Source organism: Hypomesus transpacificus, chromosome 20, assembly GCF_021917145.1.
Source record: "Hypomesus transpacificus isolate Combined female chromosome 20, fHypTra1, whole genome shotgun sequence".
NCBI classification, from domain to species: domain Eukaryota; kingdom Metazoa; phylum Chordata; class Actinopteri; order Osmeriformes; family Osmeridae; genus Hypomesus; species Hypomesus transpacificus.
Window position 1 is genome coordinate 1,203,942 of NC_061079.1, and position 14,841 is coordinate 1,218,782.

Genomic DNA, 14,841 nt, shown 5'->3' on the forward strand with positions numbered 1-14,841 from the left:
AAATATGTGATAGCTTCCATTTAAACCAGACTTCAAAGTTCTTGCCACGAAATTGACAGAACATTGTTTTCTGGTAACATTGTTTTGAGTGGTTTAAGACGGGGTTTATCTGTTTTTATATGATTTTAAAAGGTCAACCAAATGAATGGGTCACTGCAAACGTTATTGGCATGGATAATATTCAGCATTGGACATGTACAACTTTATATGAAACTAAATATGGTTCTTGCATCTAATGCCGGTAACATGAAGAGTACAATTGAATGAATTGATTCTTAGGCAAATATTTGTTATTTTGACAATGTTTAAAGTTGTGTGGAATAAGTTGGCTTTGAGTTTGGTTTTATTCTAGTTATGTGTCAAGATATTCTTTCTCCCCCAGTCTCAAGGTACAGAGTTAGGTAGCCTGGCAGTGTTACTGTTTAGCTATTTGTTTTAGTTTTTTTTATTTCATTCACATTTGACATTCCTTTGTTAATGCTCCATCTCAGATTCATGCTTTGCTGAATGGTGTGATTGCATCTCAGGTAGAATGCAAAGTTTAGGCCCCACATATTGACATCAAAACAAGTAGAACAATTATTTAGACCCAAGCCACAACTGTGGATTTTTGCATCTGAGCTGTACATGTCTTATGTATTTTTCTTAATATTTGGTGCACTGTAAAAGATGTGTTAAGTATTACTTTGTATAGATATAGTTCACGAGGAATGAGTACTTCGTTGGTAGAACGATGCAGGAACAAACCAACGTGTTGTGGATGTGCAACTCTTAGTTTCAACACTACACCATTCAAACGTTTCGTTTTCTCCCAGTAAGTTTAATTGTTTATCACTCATTGTTTTTTAGGTTTATTATTTTTTGTCTTTCTGCTGTACTTGGGCAATGTTAATGTGTATTACTGAAGAAAAAAATATCTACATTCCCATACACATTTTGTATTGGTTCATAAATAGACATTTTTACAAAAAATGAAGAGTTCTTGTCTTAATAAAAAAGAAAAGATATTAATGTTCAAATTAATTAGCGTGAGTGTTGTTTTTACGTAGTTGTGTTTCAAACGTAAATCCTTAACTGCACTGTCCCTCCACAACCCTTTCCTTGGTAGGTTTACAATTCCTAAGGTGTTATTTCAACCGCAATGTGGCTGAACTGAATCAGATTGTGGTATTTGGCAGTGAGTCTGTTTACAGTGTGTTGCAGACAAGAATACTCAACCAACTAAAAATGTGATAACTAGTGAGTAAGTATCAGGGGTGTACTAAAATTTTTACATTACTAAAGGACAAACACAACTGACTACTGTATACAAATATATATATATATATATATTATTGATGGATTGCATCGATATACAACATAGCATACAACCTACATTTAGGTAAAAGGCAAGGCAACCTGATTCTCAGCTCAGCTGGGCTGGAAGGTGGCATGCATGTCCCCCCCTCTCTCACCCTGTTTAGAAAACCTCATGTTAAAACGTCGAGATCAGACACACGCAAACACTCGTGATGCGTCCGCGTTCTCAAACATTCTCCTGTGCTGCCGGTGAGTGGCGTTTGTCACTTTGAATCACACCAGTGGAACTCACTGTCCACCCGGGCAAACACACACACACACTCCGTGACTACTCAGGCATGGCCAGTCCTGTATTCTTGACACAAGAACGGACAATCTCGCCACATAACGACGTTGTTTGCTCAGTCTTTCAGTGACATACACAAGGTGCACCAAGGCTTGAACTAGGAGCTAAAGGCTACAGCCAAGAATCCAATGTTCCCTATCGCTTCCTGCTTGTGTGGACTATCCTACTTGCTTGAATGTATGCAGGTCTCTGATCAGTTTACATTCATTTCATTTCTCAACTCGTTCTACTTCGAGGCTGTCGTTTTTCTGACAACCTTCGTTTTTTTTCTTACTTTGTTATTTTAACCATGGCTCAAGTTCGATGTTCAATCACCAGTTTCAAGGTGAGAGTATCTCTCTCAACAGGATCCAGCTCGCCAATGCCAGAACCCCATCCACCAGGTGCATCTCGCTTCGCTTGTCACTCAAAGCTCTCAGCTGCAATCTCTCACACCAGGCCCTTGTCTGCAGATGTTGACTGGGACGGCTGTGGCGATGGCGGTTGTTGCTGTGACACGCTAGCTTTTGATTGCCGGAGCAAGGACACTGTACCAAGATTGTCATGTTGCCAAAGCTCAAAGGCACCTTGCTGCCCTGTAGGAATCCTGTCTGCTAGCAAGCTGCCAGTGCCTAGCACAGATGTCATGTGGTATCATCTTCTGTCCAGTGAGAGACCAGCACAGTGGCTGGGGAGAAGAAGAAGAAGAAAAAAAAGAAAAAGGGATGTGCTCAACTCAAATCCTCCTGTCAGGATTCTAGAACACATGCAACGTGTTGCTAGGAGATATTCCAATCAATTTGTGTTCTTTCACGTGGCAGGATAGTATGTGCTGCCATCCACACCTTTCTGCATCAGCTACTTATTACCACCCTATTTGCACAAGGGCTTATATTAATTGCTTTTCAAGTAAGGTTTTTTCCCTGTATTCCCCACAATCTTTTCATCTTAGTGCTCTTTTGCAAGATTCTAATGGTTTGCTAAGGTGATATCTGCTGTTCAAACACCAATTTAGTATTGCTGGCAATCATTTATATTAAAAAAATTATACTAAAAATAATGAGACCCTTAAGCAATATTATTGCATAATCCAATCAAATACATTTGACATGTTTTTGTCAAGCAGTGTCACTGAGGGCTTCACATACGCCTACAGACTTGCACCCAAACCAACCTAAGACCCCGGAGGAAGACAAGGAAACCCTCCCAGGAATACGAGAGACTAAATGTTAGGAACGTTGGGAGGAGCAGTTCAGTAAGGGCTCCCCTCCTCCAGAGACGGCCTGTCACACAGAGAGGAGCGTCTGGGCACAGCCATGCAAGGCTGGGCATCATCATGCAGTAACAACAGAGATGAACGTAAAACATGAATGAATGGTGAAACACAGAATATTCAAAGTTTTAGATTAGTAAAACATTTTTGTGTTGCATGTTGTTAACTTCAGAATCACCCCTCTCGACTCCCTTTTTGAATAGCAAATACGATGAGGAGGTTGTGAATGTTAATAGTTTCAACATGCCCCTCAATATGGACCTATCAGTGGGTGGAGAGAATGTTTATGACCAAAACTTGATTCAGCTGGAGGGGAGAAGGAGCTGTGGAATGAACTACTGAACTCCACGGGTGTGTGTGTGCGCACAGATATTTACATTTAGTCATTTAGCAGATGCTCTTATCCAGAGTGACTTACAGTAAATACAAGGACATTGCCCCCGAGGCAAGTAGGGTGAAGTGCCTTGCCCAAGGACACAACATAATCTTGGAGGGGGGGAATCGATCCAGCAATCTTCTGATTACTAGCCCGACTCCCTCCCCGCTCAGCCATCTGACTCCATAAGAGATATAAGAGGGGATGCACAATATAACATTATTGTATGCATTTCCCTTAGACCATTTCTGACTTTTTATCCTTTTTTCCCTCATAATTTGAAAATCACTCAGTAATATGAATACGATGCCACAGTAAAAACTGAAAATGTAATCAAATTATTCTGTCATGGCCTGTGTGTTGGCAATATTATTCAATGCACAAAACAAACAAACTCATTAAGTAGAGAGAGGACTGTGAGCACTGTCATTTCAGTTGCATAGTTTATTTGAGTCACTATTATTTGGGGCAATTTTTGTAGACACAATGAACACCGAAATGTGTTTGTTTGGCTCCATCAGAAAATTGTTTTGTTCTATGGTTAAACTGTTATTTTTGTTTTCTTTTAAAGTTTTGCTTTTATTTTTAATAACTTTGTTTAGAAATACATGGGAGGATAAAAGCAAGGCATTTGTTGACACTTTCCTATGAAGTTTCTGTTCCATTAGCATCTCAGAGTGAAAAACCCCTTTGTCCAGCTGTGCCGTAAAGGATTCATGTTCACAATGGTGACTCTGCCTTGGTGTTTCTGTTGAGATCTTAAGAGTTTCAAAGCCCGATCTTTACATATCTGTGATCCGGGCACACAGGACCAAACTAATGATGTGTCACACGGGACTGCAAAGAGGTTCGGTAGAAATGTTCAAATAGTAACAAGGTGGTCATGTGATGTTTGGATGTGTTAATTTGACCGCGTATTTATTTTTATTGCATGCAATGGTCTATCATTTCAGAAGCTGCATTTGTTATGATGCCAGGCTTGAAAGTGGCAGTGTCATCTATGCTTATGGAAAGTACTGTAAACAGTGGACTGAATGGATGAGTGGTACTGAATAAGTAATAATTTAGTTAGTGTGTGTGTTGGGAGGGGGGGGGGGGGGGGTCTTCAACTTCTGATTTGTTGAGGTGTCAAATGATAATAGCCTAAACGTTGGAAAACAATGGAAGTTATGTTGCTAGAAAAATGCAATCTACAACCTGGATAATATGAGTATAGTCGAAAACTCATTGGAAATTAATTTGCTATTAGGTCTGGCCGATCACCACAGAGCTAATAATTGCATCCTGGAATAATGGCCGTTGGGGTTTAGCACCGACATTACAGAAACTTATTTTCTGTTATTAAAGAATGTCACACAGTAGCAAGAAACAGTTTTGTTGTTTATTTGCCGTTTGAAGGAAAATTCAAGGCTTCCTCCCTCACTCAGTCACATCCTGCCCTCATTCACTCACATCCTGCCCTCATTCACTCACATTTGCCCCCACTCAGTCACATCCTGCCCTCACTCAGTCACATCCTGCCCTCATTCACTCACATCCTCCCCTCATTCACTCACATCCTGCCCTCATTCACTCACATCCTGCCCTCATTCACTCACATCCTGCCCTCACTCAGTCACATCCTGTATATTTGATTCCTGATATGTCTCTGTCATTGTCTGAACCTTGTCCAAACCTAGCTTCACTACCCTGGTGTTGGGTGGTTCTAGACCTTTTCAACTGGGGGGGGGGGGGGGGGGGGGGGTAAGCTGGGCCACAGTTGTACTGTTAGAGGGGCCAGTTACATTAAACATTATTCTTGTCGTATCGTTGTCCTTCCCGCATTGCAGGCATGTCTATAATTATTCAGACTCTACATTTAGGGGGGCCACAAAGCCTCCCATCCCCCCCAGAACCGCTGTGATTCATTGGCAGCTGTAAATGCTGTGATCTAACCACTGGCCACTCTGTCAACCTGTGCTTCATATCCATTTAAAAAAAACAGCAGCATCTCTCCATTTGACTGTGTGTTTTGTAAGGTCAAATGACGACCGTGTCCTCGTAATGAATCTTTTGTGTTTTGGGGGTCATTTGCGTCACTCTGGGAGGGGGTTTGTGGTTTGGTTGCAGATCAATTAATCTTTTCACCTGTTTGCCAAAAAATATTCTTGCTCTAAACTGTAAGCATTTGAGATGTCAAATGTAGCTGTTGTGTATTCTTCTGTAGCCTAAGGCTTACACTTGGGATTGGAATTTACAGAGACCAACATAATTGAAAAGCGTTGTTGTCTGGTAGATTTCCATACATATATGTAGCTATATATGTATTGAATGGTTGATCTACAGGAGTTATTGTCATTATTACATGCGCCTCTCGTGGTTAATTGCTTTAATAATCAGTCCCACCACTACTAGCTCAACAGCGCAAATACACTAATCATTAGCAAATTGGTTTGGTAGCTATTTACTGGAGCTGGCTAATACAACTGGAACATTCTAGGCTTTGGAGAATTGGATTATCTGCTCCAGAAGAAGAGCACATCCTAGCAGCAGGCATACCATTTTCCTCACGAAGCCGACTGTGCTCCGTCTAGCTCCTAGATGCAGACCTGACCTCCGGACCAGTAAGTTCGTTTTACAGCTAAGCTAACTTCTAGACTACCGATATGTGGGAATCGCGGGAGCTAACAGGTCGAAGGGCGTATCAAAAATACAGGGTGTTGATATAGCTAGCTACTCCTTGCCACCCTGGCCTTTGCGTGTGGCGTGTCTGCAGCCGTCTTGCCGTTTTAGTTATAGCCTAGCTAGAGCCATCTCATAGAAATGAGCTGCCAAACTAATGTTCTACCATAGGTAATTGCGCATAGTGACATTTGTGACTGTGGCCAGTTAGTTAGCCACCGTTAGCTTCACTTTTCTCCACATAAACGTACAATATGCCTATAAACGTACAATATGCCTAAATCGGCAAACGGAACGTTCGTGCGGATACAATTAACGCAATCAGGACCAAGACGAACATTTTTTACACGGACTTTGTCTATGTAGTGCAATAATTCGTTTTTTTTAGGTGTCAATCATAAATAAATACATAATTTTAATACATATGAAAAAGAATATAGGTTAGTCCTTGCCTTTCGGCAAACACACCCAATAACATAATAGCAGTTTGACAGTGTGAAAACAACACAAGTGTAGGCCTACCAACAGTTTAATAGTGTAAAAATGTTTAGGATTATTTCTTGCTTATTTTTCAGTAGCAAGCAAATTAGTTGCCACACTAGGTCGAACGTTTAAATAATTTGTATTGTGACAAAATAGAAAAGTTTCCAACAGTTGTTCACCCCAAGCATTCTTTGCCATTTGTTAGATATTAATCAATTGTAGCTAATTAACATTAACGTCAAGTCAAAAGCTGCCAGATCATGTAGCCTAATTTACTCTCCATGGAAACAAACTTTTCCAATTACCAGGGAACAAAAGGAAGTAGGCTACATTTCTCTCTGCAGGTGAATCAGGAGAGGCTTAGCTTAACTCCTTTCCTCTTGTTCAACATCAGCACCGTTGAAATTAGATTTCTTGAGAAACAATAAGAATGGAGCTAAAGTTCAGAGAATCAGTGTTTGTTTCAATTGTTCAAGTATTTTATTGTCAGATGCACAGAACAGTACAGGATGAGACTGGGCACTGAAATTCTTTGGGGAAGACAACGCAAAGCAACCTGGCATAACATATAAGTAGCTACTCAGAACATAGGTTACACCTATGATAAGCTAACATATAATATGATAAACCTCCTAAATATACAAAATAATAAACAACACAGTATACTAAACCTATAATACACATAGTATCCTATACTAACCTTAAAACCTATACTAACCTAGAGAAAAGTAAGGTACAATTACTGCAATGTTGCTGATTGTGCAACCAGTAGCTGTAGTGAGCTGTAGTGTGTAAAGTGACCAGTGTGAGTGTTGACAGTATTTTCAGTTTGATGTTTCCTATTAAAATGAAAATAAAATCGCCACACTTTTGGCAACACTACTATACTTGAGGGATGAAATGAAGTGTCACATAACCAAGTATAAATCTTGCAGTACGAGTTATCCACATTCCCCCTTTGAATTGACCTTTAACCCAACATGCCAATACTAATGTACGTCTGCCGCAAGCCCTCCAGTGAACCAGTAGCTGCTGATCTGGACGGCCAACGAGGTTGACCCGTGAATTAAAGATGTTACCCAAGATGCCCTGGGGCCCACCCAAGCAAAAGAAAAACTGCACTTGCCCCAAAGGAGCTTACAGGACAATTTCAAATCTCCTCTTGTCGGAGAGATAAAGATAATGAGCTGACACATGGAGGAGGGGGAGGGAGCAAGATTCATGTTAGAGACCGGCGGAGATGGGAGACAGGAAGAGAGATTGGGCGTTAACCTTGTTGAACATGCAGTCCCTTTGTGGTCAGTGCACATTCTCTTAACGGTTGCAGTGAAAGAACAAGTACTTGATACCATTTTGTCATATTTGTTTAGTATCAAATGTGTCTGTGTGCAACACATAGTGTTTTGGATTTCGCTTTCAGTCGTTAACTGTAAAATCAGAATTCCACTGCAGGCTTTGTTTTGAATGGAAATAACCCCATAAATGTGTCTTCACTCTTTATTCCCAACATAAAACAATTCAGAAACATTAATGGGTTTGACAGTCCTAAAGACAAAGAATATATATATTTTTTTTTACATTTCTAGTTACAATCAAACACTGGCAAACACAGGTGGTGTGTTTGTCCTTGTTGATACACTATACACTACATTCCCTCAAATCCTAGAGAGAATTTACTCAGACTCTAGAGCTCCTTCTAGTGGCCATCCTTGGAACTGCAGAAATAATGTGTCCAGTTGGCTCCACAGTCCACACACAAGCGTTCGTCTCCTGCGCACATTTATGCAATTTCATTCAGTTTCTTCAATTGTTAACATTCTTGAGAGTTAACAAAAACATAATTACATATTTGACCTTTGTAATTTGAAGCCTCTATCTGCACTGTCTTATTTGTCGCCTTGGATTAAAGAGTCTGCTAGATGAATTGATGAATTCTAATGTCAGGTATGGCAAAAATATTTGACTTAAATTCTTGGCAGCTGTGTGACCTGATGACGATGTAGCCAACTATGATTAGGTTTGATCCGGTCTGTTACAGAATTGTTATTACCATACCGTAATCATAAATCAAACTGTTTGGGTCGACTCACTAACTGTACATAGTGTCTGCAAGAGGCGTGAGACTCAAAGCAGTAATAACAGCAGACGAAGCAGGATTTCGAACCGAGGCTGTAGTGTGAACAAAGCACATTGCAGGAACAGCAGCTCATCGCAGAGCAACACGTCTCCTGACTCGACACCTCCATTGAGCCAAAAGGTCACGATCAAGTACACCGTTTCTTTTCAGTACTGTGAGAGATGAGCCGTTTTGTTCCACCAGCACCTACGCATTTTGACATTTAGCACAACAAAGACGAGTCTTAAACGTCAAAAGCAATGGATTCTACAGTTGGCCACGTCGTCCGGAAAAAGGTGACCCCCCCCCCCCCCTATCGCGGTCTGCTCTTGTTCATGAGGTTGTTTGGACTCATTTGTCTTTTGATGAATGGAACCATATCCTACACAGCAACGATACATTAAGAGGGATGCAAAATCAATAAGAAAATGAAGGCCTATTAATTCCAGTCCAGATGTGGAACAACCCAAAATAATGTTGTTTTTCGCAGCGTGTGTAAGATAGCCTGGACCTTTTGTGTCATTGCCAGTGTAACCTAATAGCCTGGGAGGGTTCCAGAGTTGGGTTAGACAACTGTGGGTAATACAGTTTACGTGTCAACATACAACTTTGTCCCTGACTGTCGTCCACCACCCCTGCCCCTCCCTCCTTCATCTCTCCCCAGACCACGACCACTGAGCTCAGCCATGTTCTCCACCCCGGGGCCTCTGACAGGCTCCACAAAGGCACCAGACACAAACAGCCATGTTGCTGGACGTTTGGTTAAGTGGCTGGCACTTAGATGAAATGAAAGAGCCTTGAAAGGAGTCCAGCTCTCTGAACTTAACTGCCCGAACCCAGCAGCTTCCCCTCGTGTCTACAGACGCTCCACGTCTTTCACTTTTTAAGCGTGCGGCCGTTTGTTTTGTGGTGGCATTGTTTTGGAGTTTCCGCTTTATTTCCCCTCGCAACCCCCCCACGCCCAAACAGAAACTGGGCTCCAAGACTTGACTCAATAGAGGGGAAGTGACTTCAAAGGGTCAGTGTGATCGTTATCATTCAATTAGGAATCAGGCCCAGGGACTAGACAACACACCAGCACATGGATTGACTTGTCCTCGAACACCTGGATGGCGTAGTGAAGACGAAGATAAAGGCTGCTTAGCCACATTGCAATTTTTCTTGAGAAACAAAGAGTCAGACTGTCAGTTCTCATTTACAGTGTCATCCGCAGGCGTGATCCGTTTTCATTTCTGTTCAGAGAGCTTTAATAATCCATTGCCACTTGCATGAACATGTATACGCACACTACACACACACATTGCATCAGTGTATCTGTCAGTAGACGAAAGTGTGGAAAATGAAAGGATTGCCTTTTTGTCAAAAGAAAGTTTGTTTCCTGGTACACGATGAACAGAAACCAATGTAGCCTTGACTCAACTCAGATCTAAGATCCTCCTCATCGTCATGACTACACTCCACGCCCATCAAACATCTCCACGGATACCAGGATCAAGCCCAGCTTGGATGATCACCCCATAGTTTTAACTCGGTCAAAGAGATTCACTTGTCAAATGCACAGAATAACACAGATCATTCTGTCCAGTGAAATTTGTTGACAATGAAAAGGCAACATACATGTAGAAGATATCGTGGGAAAAAAGCAAAGTCAAAGCAAAGTTAAAATGTCAAAAACAGCTAAAGCAATAAAGGCAGCAACAGCAATAATATCAGCAATAGAACCACCTTAAGTACACTAGCAACAGTAACTGGGAAGTTCCATAACATCAATAACAATAGAACCAATAACACGACAGTGAACCTGGACCAAGCCCTGGTTAGATGTCCATTTCTAGGTTTTAATGTGGTTACACTTTGAACACAGTACACACTCTGAACTACGTATGTGTAGAGAATACCTCAGATGTTATTAACCTGAGCTGGCCTTTACTTTGCTGTACTGAACTGGAACTTCCTTTTGCCAAGTAAAGATATATAAATATCAGTTATCTATAGTTTAAATCAAGTGGCAATTAAATAAAACCTAGGTCTGTATTCTTCAGCTAAAATGATTTATTTCTAGTCACAAGGTCTTCTGGTTGCTAAAGAGCGAAGGCCATTGTGACCTTGAAAGATAAGTACTCTCAAGCAGAAAAGAAATCAATCATACCATCAATGTAATTTTAGCTGTTTGGCCATCAACACAGATCAAAAGGGTTCTCTTGATTAGAAAGCTGGTTCTCTTAACCTTGAATCAGATCAGTCTGTGGAAGGAAGGTCAACACGAAAGACAAAAACACGGTTTGGAACACGTATTCAGTATATCCTGTAACAAGCGACTGAATCACAAAACAATCCATTCTCCAAGGGAGAGAAGACAAAGAGTACGATATTGAGTTTAAATTCCAGATAGTTTAACAGCACAATGGAGATTTACTTTAGAAATCTACTAAGGGTAATTAGAAAGAAATATTCTGTGTAATTTTCTTTTGAGGTCTGGAAGTTTTCTTTTTTTTCTAGGCTTGATTCCAGGACTAAAGTTTTTTTTTATGCTGCGTGAGGGATAGAGTGGGCAGAGTGCTGAGGAATTGTTGAATATTTGTATTTAAGCTTTCCATAATGGGGATCCGAGAACTTGTCGGATTTAAAGGCCTTACACTGTAAAAGCATTAAGACTGCCAAACAGAGTGGTGAGAGGTGGATCGAGGAGGAGGAGGAGGATAACACTACTTCAGGTAGAGAACACACACACGCACACACAAACATCTGTTGCAGGATTCTACATCCCACTGGTGTCCTTAATGTCTGTATCATCAACAAAATAGACCCCTAATTGTAGTCATTACTCAAGCGCCGAGACGTCTAACAAATCAATAATGGTAAAGAATTGCTCCTGTCCCAGTCATTAGGAAGGTACTGAACATTCATATGCAAACATTTACAAGGGTTACGTGAAAACACAGAACAACCGCAAAATTACTGGAGTGACGTGAGGTCATTATTTAAACAAGTCCTCTTAAGGACACCGATGTGCAATCGCCGAGTGACACAGTTGCAAGACAAATAGTCTTTCAAATACAAGAGTTAAAATGTTGAAGAGTTAGTTTGCCAGGATAATTTTTGTGTCCTTGATAGATGATCTGGTTCCAAAATGTTAATCTTCATCACCATCTCGCATTATTCTGTGAATTCCTACCATTCTATTACTTTTGTAAATAATGACCAAGTATGTAAACATGGATTTGTCATTGGCTGGCTCTATAACTGTGCACGACTACGGGCAGAGAGGAGAAGTAATAAAGTACAAATACTTAGTAAAGTTGTCATTGTATGAGTATCTGTACTTCTACTTGAGTGAACGAGTACTAATGCCATCTCGGACTGCAGATAATTCAGTAACTGTGACTGCTATCACATCTAAGGATTAGTCGTGGGTAATTTAGACACCAGAACAGTGACTAGTTTGTAAGTCTATCGTTCTAAAACCATCTAAAGGGATTTTCGGACAACGTGAAATGATCATTACCAGTTGTTCTGACATGAAATCCTCCTAAAACCAGGTTGGAACATATATTTGCGTGTGTTTAGAAAGATGCCCGCTTGTGTGTGACAAAACAAACGTTGCAGAAGGTTGGAGATTGATGGAAGATGGTCCCCAGCTTCATGCACCAGTGGGATGTTTTAATGGGATAACTTGTATTACAAGCCAAGCACTTACAGACCCTCCCCGACTCACAACACAACACCCTCATGCAGAGACTTTATGGTCCATGTAAACAAAACAAATGAGTTAGTCAACAAACAAGACACAAATGTCAAGTACATTGAATTGTATGCATTCCAACTCCACATCTAGTATATTGACTTGTGGTTTGCTGCACTTCCATTCGAAATCCCTCAAATCAATTACATATATTTCCGCCGCATACAAACCAATTGCAAAGCCCTTTCACACATCAACTCACAATGTAAATACCCAGCCACAAACATGCATCTGTAAATAAAATATATGAATTAATGACCTCATAGGGCTTCCGTAGAAATACGAGCCATTTGTTAAATTAAATGTATTTTAAGCGTTTTATCAACATGCAAAAAGACCGCAATGAAGCACACTTTCTCACTATTCTACTCAGACTCCCCAATTATTTCACGGTCAGTTGCAGTCTGGGAAAGGCAAAGTGTTTGACCGGACGACTGTTGTTTATTGGAAACCTTGACAGACTGGAACAAGGGCTGAGTGTTTCCCCTGGGCTCTGTGGCAGGTGGGCTTTGACAAAGTGTCGAGCTGTCAGAGTTCCCTCCCTGTCACTAATCACCTCAAGCAGCCAAGATAGTCTGGATAGGTAGGTTAGACATCCAAGCAGACCTTGATAGCGGGAAAGAACAACACACAAGTGATTTGTCTCGACGCGTCATGGATACGACTATTCTTTTCTGTGTCGCGATGTCTGTTTTAAAGTGCGGCTATTTTCTTCTGAGTCGAATGCACTTGATCTTAATTACTAGTCTGTGTCATATTTTTGTCAGGCCATTTTCTCAAGATTGTACCTTTTTACATGTGTAAGATGCCCGGCATATCCGTTCCGTCTGGGTAAGGTAATTTACTTTCTGCTGATTCCCTTGGCTCTTTGCCTGTCACACATTGTAGAACAGAGGCACATTCACCAGGAGCCGAGCAGTCCTTAAGTTTCTTACATAAAGCCACTAACTGCAAATTTTCTGTGATAATACTTTTTGACAGACTCCTTCCAAAGCTGGAGAGAGCTATGTTTACGTTTGCCCTTTTGAAGAACTCTCTGCTTTGATGTGCAGGGGGGGGGGGGCAAGATACAACAGCACATAGTGAAGCGTAATTGCTTTGTGTCTTCTAGGGTACAGTATTTATCCCACACAATGACTTCAGTCTCGCTGTCTCTCTCCCCCCGCCTCCCCTTCGCCTCCCAGTCTAATGGACGATGCAGCATAATGGTGTCGCAGTGGAGACACAGATAAGCCTCTGGGGAAAGCATTCCCTCAGAGATCAGTTTGCAGACGGCAGCAAGATCTGTCTGAACAGATTGTGGTGGTCATGCTTGTTGCTACCAGAGCCTTGGTTGAAGTGTAACAACCAACCACAATTCCTGGCGCCAAACGGCAATGGAAAGGCACATTTCCTTTTCTATACATGAATGCGTAAGTGTACTGGGGCGAGTGTTAACGTGGGTGACATAAGGATGACCCCTCCCACCCTGGACACACTCTGTTCCAGTCACTCCCCTCCGGTGGGAGGCTGCGGTCCATCAGGAGTCCATCTGTCACTTTATTGCACACAATCACCAGTCATCTTATTTTATATTGTATAGTATTGTATTGTTTAGAATTATTTCGATTGTTTTTGAAATTGTATTTTAAGATTCTTATGTTTATTGTATGCACCTTCCTGCAACAGTAAATTCCTCGTTTGTGTTAACTTACTTGGCTAATAAAGCTGATTCTGATAATAGGTCATTTTAGACAATTAGTGGTAGCAAGGATTTTATAATATATATATATATATAATAAATAATAATTAACGCTGAATTCAACAGCTATTTAGGGTTAGTCTCCTGCTTCTGAGAGAACAGAATCAATCTTTGTTCTGAGTTCATGACCTGCGTAAAACATGTGACCCACATCTGAAGAGGTGTAAAGAGACGATAAAAATAAAAACGCGTATCTCCTGGCAACCTCTTCTAAGACTGTCGCTTGTTCGTTGACCAGGCAAAGAGACTGTCAAAACAATGTGCTCGACAGTGTAAAACACCAGTGGACCAGTAGCTTTCAGCTATTAGACTCCACTTCCTGGTGATGGGTTCCTAGCCTCAGCTGAAATGTCAAGCCAGCATCTCTTTCTCCTCTCTACTTCATCAAACTTGTTAGGAAGGTTGTCTGTGCTGGTGAGATCTCAAGGATTTCCCGCTCTGCATCAAACTCATCATCCATACGCCAACACACACATTCAGAAGAGGTAACAGCTTAATAACATACAAATGGATTGTGTAGCCGTTTAGTTGGTTGTAAGACGTACGTATGTTTTTGGTTTGGAAGTGCAGCATAGACAGGCCTACTCATGTTGCTGGAGATTCACTTGGACTGCTTTTACTGCTGTGTTTTCCAGCACAAGTCCTTGAATTCAGAGCATTTCACCCCTTCTCAAGTATTTGGAGTAAGTCAATACATTGAATGTGTGTTTGTTTCATCACCTTGTGAGAGAGAAAATCAAAGAGAAACAGTGAAAGGACCAGCCAGTATGAGGATGTTCAATATGACTGGATGTTTTGAAGTTGTTTGAGAATGATGAATAAAAA